Source organism: Papaver somniferum, chromosome 11 (genome assembly GCF_003573695.1).
Source record: "Papaver somniferum cultivar HN1 chromosome 11, ASM357369v1, whole genome shotgun sequence".
Taxonomy (NCBI): domain Eukaryota; kingdom Viridiplantae; phylum Streptophyta; class Magnoliopsida; order Ranunculales; family Papaveraceae; genus Papaver; species Papaver somniferum.
Genome location: NC_039368.1, coordinates 2,290,371 through 2,302,446, shown reverse-complemented (window position 1 = coordinate 2,302,446; position 12,076 = coordinate 2,290,371). Strand labels below are relative to the sequence as shown.

The 12,076-nt window shown below is 36.4% G+C and overlaps 1 long non-coding RNA gene across 3 annotated transcripts; it reads left to right on the top strand.

The window, feature by feature from the left end:
- Nucleotides 1–8,091: 8,091 nt before the first annotated feature.
- On the top strand, nucleotides 8,092–11,573 carry LOC113321693. Of its 3 annotated transcripts, XR_003346840.1 has the most exons (10): nucleotides 8,092–8,338; nucleotides 8,423–8,468; nucleotides 8,889–8,930; nucleotides 9,145–9,258; nucleotides 9,368–9,461; nucleotides 9,571–9,953; nucleotides 10,225–10,307; nucleotides 10,592–10,728; nucleotides 10,921–10,979; nucleotides 11,309–11,573. It is a non-coding gene; the product is annotated as an uncharacterized LOC113321693 (long non-coding RNA). The 3 variants fall into 3 exon arrangements; XR_003346843.1 differs by lacking the exon at nucleotides 8,889–8,930; XR_003346841.1 differs by lacking the exon at nucleotides 8,889–8,930 and having other exon boundaries at nucleotides 8,420–8,468.
- The last annotated feature ends 503 nt before the right edge of the window (nucleotides 11,574–12,076 follow it).

Genomic DNA, 12,076 nt, shown 5'->3' with positions numbered 1-12,076 from the left:
CTGTTTCGATTTTTGACGAGTTCTGTTGAGAATTTTTAGGAGGAATGAGTTGGAATAATCTTGTTTAGTCAAAACAGGATTTGTATGAGGCTTAGAAACGTGAAAAAAAAGGGTTGTATACGTGGACTTTGCAAAATAGGGGAAGAATATTTACTCGAGGATATCACGGGATTTTTGGTTATGTTTGGGAAGAGTTCTTGTGGCCTGAGCGTGTTTGATACATGCTGGGATGTGTGGAAGAGTGTTTGGATGGAGGTTGACTACAACAGACGCATGAAGAAGACAAAAATGGGAAGAAAACTTCTCGGGAATATTTTCATTGACTGCCGAGTAATGGGAAGATTTCTTGGATTAATGAGGAGTTATTCTTGGTACAAAGGTGTATAAATAGGTTGCTGGGGTCGAGCAAAAAGGGTACAGAGAGTTTGGGGAGATTACAGAGCATCACATAGTCGAGAAAATCAAGTTGCAGAAATCACCATTTCTGCTGTTGTGAAGAAAACGAAGAACTTTAGATGCACAGAGACAGTTTTTTATCAACAGTGACAAAGACAGAGGGGTGAGGGTCGTATGCTACAGCATCAGTGACAGTTCATATATATCGTTCTCTGTAACAGTTCGGTTTGTAACACTTATAACTGTTACAAACCCGGTTTTTAATAGTTTTTCTCCATTTCATCTTTGTAAACACCCTTTGAGCAATAAAAATGAATTTTGAGTGTGTTTCCAACATGATGATGAGCTAATTCTCCCACAAACAAGGCAATGAGGAAGCTATTCACACATGAATAATTGGTAACTATTTTTATTCTCTCTAATTTATAATTTATAATTCACTCAATCACTGCTTTTGCAGAGTTTTAAATTATTTGCGTAATTTTCTTAATTAGTTGTGATTCAATCTGATAGGTTATACTTTGTTTAGTCAATTTATAATATATGCTTAGAAATACAATTAATATTTGAGAATTTTTCCTGATTATTTGTGAGTTAAGAAATAAAGGGACTTAAAAGATAATTAGAGTTTGTGGTTATTTACCACATTCATTCATGTGTAATAGTGGAATCAGTATCTTGGTTATTTTTAATACCTTGAAATCAATTTTGAAATAAGTTTTCTTTATTTTTTAAGTTTTATAAGTCTAAAATCTATTCTTTTCACAAGTCTCAACGAACCTATTACTACAACTCAATTAAAAATACCATCATGCTGCAGTGCATCTTCGCTCGCCGCTGCTACAGTCCAGCTGGTCGAAGCTACTGCAGTCCAGCTATGTTCGCATCTCCTGCAGTCCAGCTGATCGCAGCTGCTGCAGTGCATCTTTGCTCACCGCTGCTGCAGTCCAGCTAATCGAAGCTACTTCAGACCAGCTATGTTTGCATCTCCTGCAGTCCAGCTGATCACAGCTGCTACAGTGCATCTTTTCTAGCCGGTGCTGCAGCGCAACTTTGCTCTTCGCTGATGCAGTTCAGCTGATCGAAGCTACTGAAGTCCAGCTATCTTCGCATCTCCTGCAGTCCAGCTGATCGCAGCTGCTGGAGTGCATCTTTTCTCGTCGCTGCTGCAGTTCAGCTGATCGAAGCTACTGTAGTCCAACTATGTTCGCAGCTGCTGCAGTCCATCTGATCACAGCTGCTACAGTGCATCTCTGCTCGTTGCTGCTGCAGTCCAGTTAATCGAAGCTACTGCAGTCCAGCTCTGTTTACCGCTCCTGCAATCCAGCTGATCGCAGCTACTACAAACCAGCTTTGCTCAAAGCTATTGCAACCCAGTTTTGCTCATGAATGCAGAGGACAGTTTTTTGTGGCCGTCGCAATCCAGTTTACCGCAAACATTGCAATCCAATTCCGCGGCAACTATTGCGATCTAACCTACATCGCTGCTATCCTGATTCATATAACTATTGACAACATATAAAAATTGATGTCATATCAAGTAGCAAAACCAAGACCATTGGAGGTCCAACAACATGCAAAGTCTGTTACCATCTCAACTATTAAAGGATCACACTCTTTCGCTCGCAACTACCGCAGCTCAACCCGTAATTGAAAGCAGCTTAATACCAACAGCTACTACTACCTATTTTGGTCGGAAATTAATGACAGTATGCAAATTCAAATTTCGTTTACAATCACAGCTCACAAAGATTCCAGCTGAGTGACGTCAAATATAGCTCATCTTTTTCAAACAACAGTTACTAGTCAAGTTCTACGCAACTACCACAGTTCAGTTTTACATCAACAGTTGCAACTCACTTTCAACACCATTTCGCACCAGCATCACGCTTCCATTGCAGACCAGTTCAGCCTCACTCTACCATATGGCCGGATTTGAGACATATTGATTTTTGGGTTCGAGACACTTACACATGTCTTTAGTGCTTCCACTCATATAAGAGTCTTAATCTAAACATATGAGTTGCTTTAATTCTTATTTTTCAACTACTCTTACAAGTGTCTCAATCTTAATATAAGTGTCTTAAAATTATTTAATTTTATAAGACCTTTTATTATTTTCTATATAGTTTATAATTTCTTTTTCATTTTAATTCCATTTTATTTCCCTCCAAATCTCCAAATTCTCTCTTTTTCTGATTTTCTAGTCCCTCTGACATTTACTTCCTCTCACTTTCCCCCATAGCTTTGTCTCATACCGAATTATTTCAAACTTGAATTCATATGAGTAGAATTAGTTCCCATAATTTACCTCTCGTTTTTAGGGGACACTCGAAAGGATTTAGGGGCCAAAAATAAAACAAAAAAGGTCGCCCAAAGGGAAAATGTAGCCAGCCCTTATCTCGCGTAATTCGTAATGGCGAAATTACCCTTATATATTCGGAGGATATGATAACATTGTTATCCTCCGATTGCAATCGGAAGCCAAAATATTTCCCATACTTTCGATTGTGGTCGGTGCAGTATTAGAATGATTTTTGTTTCATTTTTTCATTTCTTTTGCATTTGTGAGTTATTAGAGTTATAGAGAGGAGGTTGAAGGAAAAAAGGGAAAAACCATTTTTTTCACTACAAAAATGGATGGATATGAAGAAGAAGGTGAGAATCATGACGAAGAACAAAATGTTGAGGGTTCACGACCGTTTAGAGAAGACGATTTGGGGTATATGTTGAATGATCCAAACTTTTGTGGAGAGGAAAACCTAGACGACTCTTTCATGGAAGAAAATGGAGAATCACATGATATTGAAGCTAACGATGCATGTAAAACACAGGTATTGTGTTAAGAAACTAAAATACTCGATTTGCATGGTTTGTGTGCTTTTGTAAACAAGAAAAACCGATTATTCCATGCATTGAATGCCATGAACTACCCAAATTCGGTAGATAATTTCTAGATTAAACTTACGAATATAACACACTGAGTACCAAATATGTATATTCGGTAGTTCCAAGATACTAGTTTACTGCCGAATATGAGATAAACCCCAAACTGGTTTTCCAAAAATATCTACATTCGGTAGTTATGTAGAGTTATTTACCTCCGAATGGCCCCAAAAACGAATTCCTCAGAAAATTTCAAAACTCAATATTCTTATCCTTTACAATCGGTAATAGTTTAACATTATTTGACTGCCGAATATAACAGTGGCCTCAAAATAAAATTTCCGAAAACTTGAAAATAGGATGTTTATCGATTAAAGTTATCTCCCGGTTATTTATATTTGGCTGGTTTACTATATATTTTAGCTTCCGATTATATCATTTTTTGCACTCAGTAAACTGTGTACATTCATTTGCATAAATTGGGTGTTTTGGGTAACCGATAGGATTCCGAATATAAAGTATTCGGAAGTTTGACTTATTTAATGACCTCCGATTATATCATTTTTTTCACTCAGTAAACTATGTACATTCATTTGCATAGATCGGGTGTTTTGGGTAAACGATAGGATTCCGAATATAGAATATTCGTAAGCTTGACTTATTTAATAACCTCCGATTATTGTATAATAACTTGTTGCTTTCATATGCAGGCTGTTGAAGAGTTTGTTGATGACTTCTATTTGAGGCCCGACACTTCCCTATACTATGCAAACGATTTGGTATACTCATTACTACTTTTTTCTTTTTTTCAAAATTTATATGTTAAATGGTTATGCTTATTAGATTTGTTTTGTTTTATGCACGTTTAGACATTTGGAAGTAAGAAGGAGGCAAAGGAATGGCTTATGAACAAGGCAAAAGATAACATGTGCGTGGTAGTTCAAAATAATCATGTTAGTGACACTCGATTTGAAATGATTTGTGAGCGAGGTGGGACGCGAAAGAGTCACGAGGGAAAGAATAGTAAGTACATACGGAAGACGAATAGGAAATACCGAAGCAATACCAAGAAGATAGGATGCCCATTTAAGATTGTCTTCTATAAGCCCGATGGTATTAAAGGTAAAGAGTATAAAATGTATAAAGTTGATAACGGTTGTCACAACCATGATGATTCGTTGGATTTAATTGGACATGTAATGGTTGCCAAGTTAAAACCACATCAAATGCAGATGGTGAGGTCTATGCGGATCCAAAAAGCGAGTGCGATCTTAAGTAAAATAAAGGCGGACGATCCCACAACTTGTCTTCTTTGTCTACAATTAAGTCGGCCCTAACTACGATCAAAAGGACTGATTGGGATGGTATAACGGTCATGCAACAATCGGAGTGGTTAGCGGAGTTACACGGCTACACCTTGAGAAGGGAAGAAAAGGAGGAAGCCCTTCACCCTTGTTTAAGGGAGGTTGATGAACCTATTAAGCAAAAGAACACCGGTAGGCCGAACACCGAAGTGTCGAGGACCATTCAAAGAAAAGAGTTGAAGGAGTATTTGTCTAATAAAAGAATATTGTCTAGGCACGAGTGTTCGGAAGCCGAATTTGAAGATGAGCCGGAACCTAAGAAAAGAGGTCGTCCAAGAAATGATCAAAGTGGACTAACCACCCGACAAGTAAGGCCAAAGATCTCTACAGAGCCTTCTCAAGTAAGTCAACCCAATGTTGTCGAAGAAGTTGTTGAGCAAATGAACGCCTCGCAACAAACCCAACCAATGGAAATTCTTACTATAAAAGAGGACAAAGGTTTTCGTTTCCCTAGAGATCTTAATGGAAGACCAAATCGATCCACATATACAATATACAAAGAGTATTTGGAACAACTCCCTCCACTTATCATTCCATTTGTTTTGTCGATCGACGAGGTTGATGGGGATGGAAATTGTGGGTTTCACGTTGCTACGGAACAAATGGGTTACTTTAGAGAGGCGGATATCGAAGATGTCACCCAATGCCAATATTTAAGAAATAAGATGGAGGTACAACTAGTGAAGGACAAGGGTTTTTATATGGAGATGATGAGGCGAGGAGATAGATAAGACAAAGAACAAGAGTTCAAAGACTTAGTTGCGCGTGTAAAGTGTCGAAAGGGATTGAAGACAATCGGATCCAAGTATTGGATGACAATGCCTAAATTTGGATATCTCCTAGCGGACGTTTTGAATTGCGTGGTACATTTCTTTGTTCCTCCTATGTATGGACTTAGCATCACGTTTGCACCCACAAGAACGGCTTGCGACGAGTCGGTTAAAGATAGAAGAATCGTAATGGCATTTGTGAATGAAATGCATTTTATCGGTTTAAGAGTAAAGAAAGATTGTCCGTTATCTCCGTTGAGTAAGTGGCACGATTACTTCCCGATGAACCATTGCAAGGATTGGGTGAAACAATATGAGTCCAACATGGTTGATTGGGATCGTGTTATGGACAACAACATTCCCACTGAGTTACTCGAATTGATCCTCTCGGATGATGACGATGTTTGATCGTTTTTTTTCGAGGCACGATTATAATTTTTTTTGAAACTATGTAATCGGAACAACAGTATTATAACACTTCAATACGATTAATCATATTCGGGAATTCCATATTTTATCAAACCGCCGATTAATATTAAAAATTTGAATTTACAGCACTCAAACATCACATGTTATTCTTTTTTCCCAGTCCGAGATGCAACAATCAACGCGGCTTCGAAATGTAGAAATTACTCTCCTCTCCACTTGGAATAAGCATCTTGTGCGCAAACCTGTCGTCTCTGTGCCTAGCAAGAATACGGTTGTACTCGGTGCACAATTTTATAACATGGTGCACCCTTGAAGAAACATGGGATGGCTCATAATTGTGGCGTGGCTTCTTGTACTTACCAACAAAAGGACCCAATGAAACGTTAATCCAAAATATACGATCGTCCTGCTGTTCTTTGGGTAGATCTTTCACAATGTAATAATTTTTTATCCATTCCGTCTCTTCCTCAACTTGTTTTAATCTTTCTCTATGATGGAATTGTTCTTGACCTCGCTTCTTAGCCTTGATTTCCTCTTCCTCCTCCTCCGTTGCCACTAACGATGGTTTAATTTTTTTGGGTTGTTTGTTCCTTTTTTGTATTTCTTCTTCCCTTGCTGCAATTGATGTAGTTGTTCGCTTGCATCTTCGAAGTATGTTGTCGATTGATGATGGACTTGCCATTGAAAAGGTTTTTCATTCAGATCTGTTACTCAATAATAACTGAGAGGGGTTACCCTCCTTATATAGATTAGAGTTCCAACTGATCTAATTTTTGAAAATATGGCCGTTGAGGTTTCTGAAAATATGGCCGTTGAGGTTTCTGAAAATATGGCCGTTGAGGTTTCGTATCATTGGTGCACTACAATCGGTTGTTAACGATACACGTATTCCCTCCGAATAAGACATTCGGTGGCAAACTTAAATTCTTATCTACCGATTAAGTTGGTATTTCTAAACACGACTATATTATTCGAAGGATAATTTTTTTGTAAAGTCCCGAATGTACGATGGCCCAAAAATCAGAATTTGGGAAAAACTGATACTTTTCAAATTTTGAAATTGAAATAATCGGAAGTATAATTAGTTACCCAAACTTCCGAATATGGGCTGTCTAACATTCTATATTGGCCCTTGGAACCACCTAGAGCCAAGGCGTGGTTTGTTTTGAACTTGCTATATTCGGAGGATAATTGTTTTGTAAAGTCCTGAATGTACGATGGCCCAAAAATCAGAATTTGGGAAAAACTTATACTTTTCAAATTTTGAAATTGAAATAATCGGAAGTATAATTAGTTACCCAAACTTCCGAATATGGGTTGTCTAACATTCTATATTGGACCTTGGAACCACCTAGAGCCAAGGCGTGGTTTGTTTTGAACTTCTATATTCATATGATAATTGTTTTGTAAAGTCCCGAATGTACGATGGCCCAAAAATCAGAATTTGGGAAAAACTTATACTTTTCAAATTTTGAAATTGAAATAATCGGAAGTATATAACATTATATTGTCTTCCGAATAAATACCGGCCCCAAAATGGGATTTTTCCTATATCAGAAATTTTGAGATTTTTTCAAAATATATATATATATATATATATATATATATATATATATATTCGGTAGTGAGTGTACTTCCGAATACTGTGTGTCTACTTAAATATATTCGGGAGCCAAAAAATTCATTAAACTACCGATTATTACCAGTTTGTATCCAGAAAGATATGACCAACAATATTCGGCCGATAACCATCAAATATTTCTCCCGAATACTGTTGATGTTCTTGAGAAATGAAGAACACGACTACATTCGGAAGTAAAGGAGCATGAATATCGCCCGAATCTGGATAAATAACCGAAAACCCTAGAATTATTTTTTCTCGATTCGTCGAATTAAAGCGAAATAAACCCCAAAAATGATAGATTCTTACCTAATTGGGGCCATTTGACTTTGGAGTGGAAATTTTTTTTTTCTTCCACAATCGGAAGATAATAGGAAACTGGAAGAAGAAAAGTTGAAATGAGTAGAATTGTTTTTGATTTGGTTTTTATACAGTTTTACCATAAGGGCATTTATGTAACTTCAATATCATATAGGGTACCCCTTAACTAGAGTCTTTGGCTGGGTATAAATTGATGGCCCCTAAATCCTTTGGGGTGGCCCCTAAAAACGCTAGGCTTTTTTTATCTTCTTCCTTCTTCTCTCCATCTCATATTCCATTTTACTCCACTCAAAACCAACAGAGAGAAATCGAGTGAGGAAGTAGATAAAAACGAAGATACAAAGCCTCTCTTTAGCATATATCAAAGCCAGATCCATACCTAAATCGACCGAAAATCTGCTTTAAGCCTGCTAGAGTTCTCTTCTTATTCTAATTCCAACTAGAGCTCTCTTCTTATTCTAATTCCAAACCTAAATCGACCAAAAATCGTCTTAAGCATGTTACCAGAAATGAATACCCGTTTTTACTAAGTTTGAATTACCTAATCTCAGGTATGAGACTCATTTTACAGACCTGTGTATTCTGATTTATAAACCCTAGAAATTGATTTTTAACTTTTGATTTTGAAATAGCAGAAGAATATTGAGCTACAAATACCTAGAAGATTCAGAGAAGATTCAGGTATAAACCCCTAACCTTATTAATTGAGTTTGATTTTAGCTTAATCTGTTAAAAATATAGTTCGTATGATATGTTTCTCTCAAGATTTTACAATTTCTGTGATTGTTTAGTTGATTTCATAGAGTTCTGGAGCATGGGTATTCTTATAATTTCAATTTTATGAACTGAGATTTTTAATTTCTGTCCTGTCTCTGAAGGGTTTACATATCTAATTTTCGTTTTTTTCAACTGAAAATGGTAGTATTTGTTTTGATTTTTTCTTGTTTGTGTTGTCATTGAAGATTTTGAGTCTTGGATTTTATTTGTGAGCTGAGAAAGAGGTTAATATATTAAGCTTCAACTTAATATTGATGTCTTTTCAGTATAGACCAGTCTTAAAATATTTTTTGAAACTGAAAACTGATTTTTCTGCTTTAGCAGTCCATGGAAGGTGATATTGGTGTTGATAAAATTGGATTTCAGGTATTATTTTGTTGTAATTATTGTCCTTTTATCATGTGTAAGTTATTTTTCTTCCAGTCATGTGAAATAGGTGGTTATACATATAGTTTACCCACCCTCAACTATATCCTTTTTAGCTCGTGGTACTGAAACTTTTCTATTTTAATCCTTGTATGCTTTCTTTCGTGGATACCTATACACATGTTTTTATTGCTTGCTTTGGTTTACTTTTCAGGTTGATTGCTTCTATGCGCTGCGGAGGATCGAGCCTTCGTTCATACCTTATGTCGTTTTCGTCAAGCAAGGACTTTCTTCGTTTGTAGGCATCTACTTGAAATGTTCTTTCTGCGTACGTCTTGGTCCCTCTTGTCCTAACAGTTTAATGACATGATTAGCATACAAATTATATTGCTTCTTCTTTCTTCATAACTAAATTATATCTCTGCTTGCTGGTATAGGATAATAACAATTACCAACATACATTTGCGATTATACAAAAGATCAGGATTTGTGTTGTCAAGGCATGGAGTGTTATCGTCCGCTCTTTTCCAAGTGAGACTAATCACCTGTAATCCTCATTGTCCCCCTGATTTGTTCATCCTTACATATTATGGAACTATTCAGTTGTCGCATTTCTTATGCACTCGCTTCATTCGTCCAGGGTTTAATGCGTGAGGTATGCATTCACGATGAAGTGTTACTCTCAGCTTTCTTTAATCAGTTATTCAATAGTCCCAGTTAGTCTATTACCAAATTTGTCAGTTTTCGTTTGTGAGATGCAAGAAAAATTCAGGTCCTTACTGAATTTTTGTATCTTTCATGACATGGGTATCATGATTTCAACCTGGATAATGGCCTATACTGAGAAGAGTTGAGGTACCATGTAGTTATCAATGAAGATGGTAATGGTAACATGGTATCTAATTTTACCTTTTTTTGGTGTTGTTTTAATCTGATTTAGTTATTGACTGTGTAATTTCAGGGTCATAAATGGTAGTGGAGTACAGAAGTGTCTGGTATCCAGCTTTGTGTGTAATTGCGAAGGTAATACTTGCACTGGGGATGTCGTAATGTTTGAACAAAATGTTGTAATTTGATTACACTGCCTTTTATCATAACATCTAGGAGTGCTACTGGCCCTGCATTTGGAACTAGAACTGTTGCAGGTCGTATTTTGAAAGAAATCTATGGTTCTGCTAAGTAGCAATACACATTTACAGTGAGCTTGATTTTTTTTTTGCTATTTTTGGCGTATATAATTTTTTCATTTTTGCATACTGCTGAGCTGAACTCTGCTCACATAATTCATTTATAGGCGGATGAGGAGATGAGCAGGAAGGTCTAATAAAGAAGCAAGAATGAACAAAAGGAAATGTGGAAGAAGAGTACTGGACAAAGGTGAACTTCTCAAGTCTGTCCTGTTTGTCAACAATATCGTCTTGGGTTTTGTTTGTCCCAACGCTCAAAATATGAATTCAGTTTGCTTTTGTTTTTGCCATTTCTTGATTTTTTGAAGTTATTTAGTATTTAGTCTTTAGTAGTACACATATATAGTTGTTGCTATCACAAAAGTAGGAGATGACTTTACAAGTTCTCATAAATTCTTAGTTTGTGTGATTATCTCCAAGGAGTATTATACTTGGCTAATGGAATCGGAATGTTGTGGTGCGCCCATCACCAAGATGGTCGTTATTATGCGTCATACAGGGAAAGGGAAATACAAGATAAACTGCAATATGGTGTTTGTGTTGGCTGAGGGTGGAGCCATTTTCGAAGGAAAATGCTTGAAAGCACTTATTGTTGGTGCTGGTTTGGTTAGGTACCATCATTAACTCATGTTCTGTAGTTTTAAAGGCCTGATTGTTCAATAATATTCATGTATGACTCTCACATGTAGATCACAGGGAACCAAATTTGTTATATTATGCTGCAACAATCTTCAAGGTAAACTACATGTATATGACTTGATATAGCCACTTATTCTTTTCCTATAAATTGTGTGTGTCAACAGAAGCAGGTGCACCTTCATCCCTAAATCTCTTTTACTTACTACTGGTGGGATAAAAATTAGTAAGTAAACATAACTAAATGTCCCTTAAAATCTTGTCAAAACATTTATATGAAACAGGTTAACGAATCAGCACCGCCTCTACCTTTAGTATCTTTAGCTGCTAGGAATCTTCACAACTTTTCCGTGGTCTATGAACTTGCAAGGAATCTTCATATAGATGTTTAGGCTTCAGGGATCAGGATATTATTCGTGCAAATGTCCCTTAAAATCTTGTCAAACTTACTGTAGCAGGCGCCCTTCATTTCTTTTCAGTTGATTCTTGACAGTTGCCATTTGCCCATGAATCATACTTGTCATTGTTTCTTATAGAACTCCATTGTTTTTTCAGGTATGGAAGCTGTGAGATAACAAGGAATTCAATGTATCATCCAGGATTTCTCATTCTACCAAGGTTCCAAACTAGAGAATTGTCAAGTCTTTGGCATTTAAGTTTTTTGTTACTGGTTATGTTCAACATATTTTATTCCTGATAAGTCGCATGAGTCATTTTCAACATCTGTATTTCAGCTTTAGTTTTTTATTTATTTCCTTGATGATATTAAATGTTAGTGTTTTGATTGAGAATGGAATTACTATTTTATTGGGGTGCAAAATATTACAATATGCAGGAAATAATTTGAATTTAGGAATTCCCAACGGGAAAATTATGATATTTTTTAAAGCTAATTTAATTTTGATAAGTGCCTCTTAAAATTTTTAAGAGACACTTATAAGTGTCGCTGAAATTAATTAAGAAACACTTATTAATGTCGCTTTAGGCTCTCAAACGATTCCGGATGCATGATTTGAGACACTTATATGTGTCTTTGAAATTCATAACAACGGATATAAATGTCTCAAAACCGTTGATTTGGTGTAGTGCCTTCAGTCCTGTTTTTGCATACAACAATGGTTCATATTCAACTTTTTCCCATCGATCTTCGAAACACAATAACCTCACTTGGGGGTGACTTGATTACGATTTCCACAATCAACAAAGACAGTTTTCTTTACGCTTCAACAAAAGAAATTTACTCTTGGGGGCATATTGATTTCCACAAACAGCAAGAGAAGGTTGCCAATCACTTTAGCAGCAATAATCCACACTTAGGGGAGA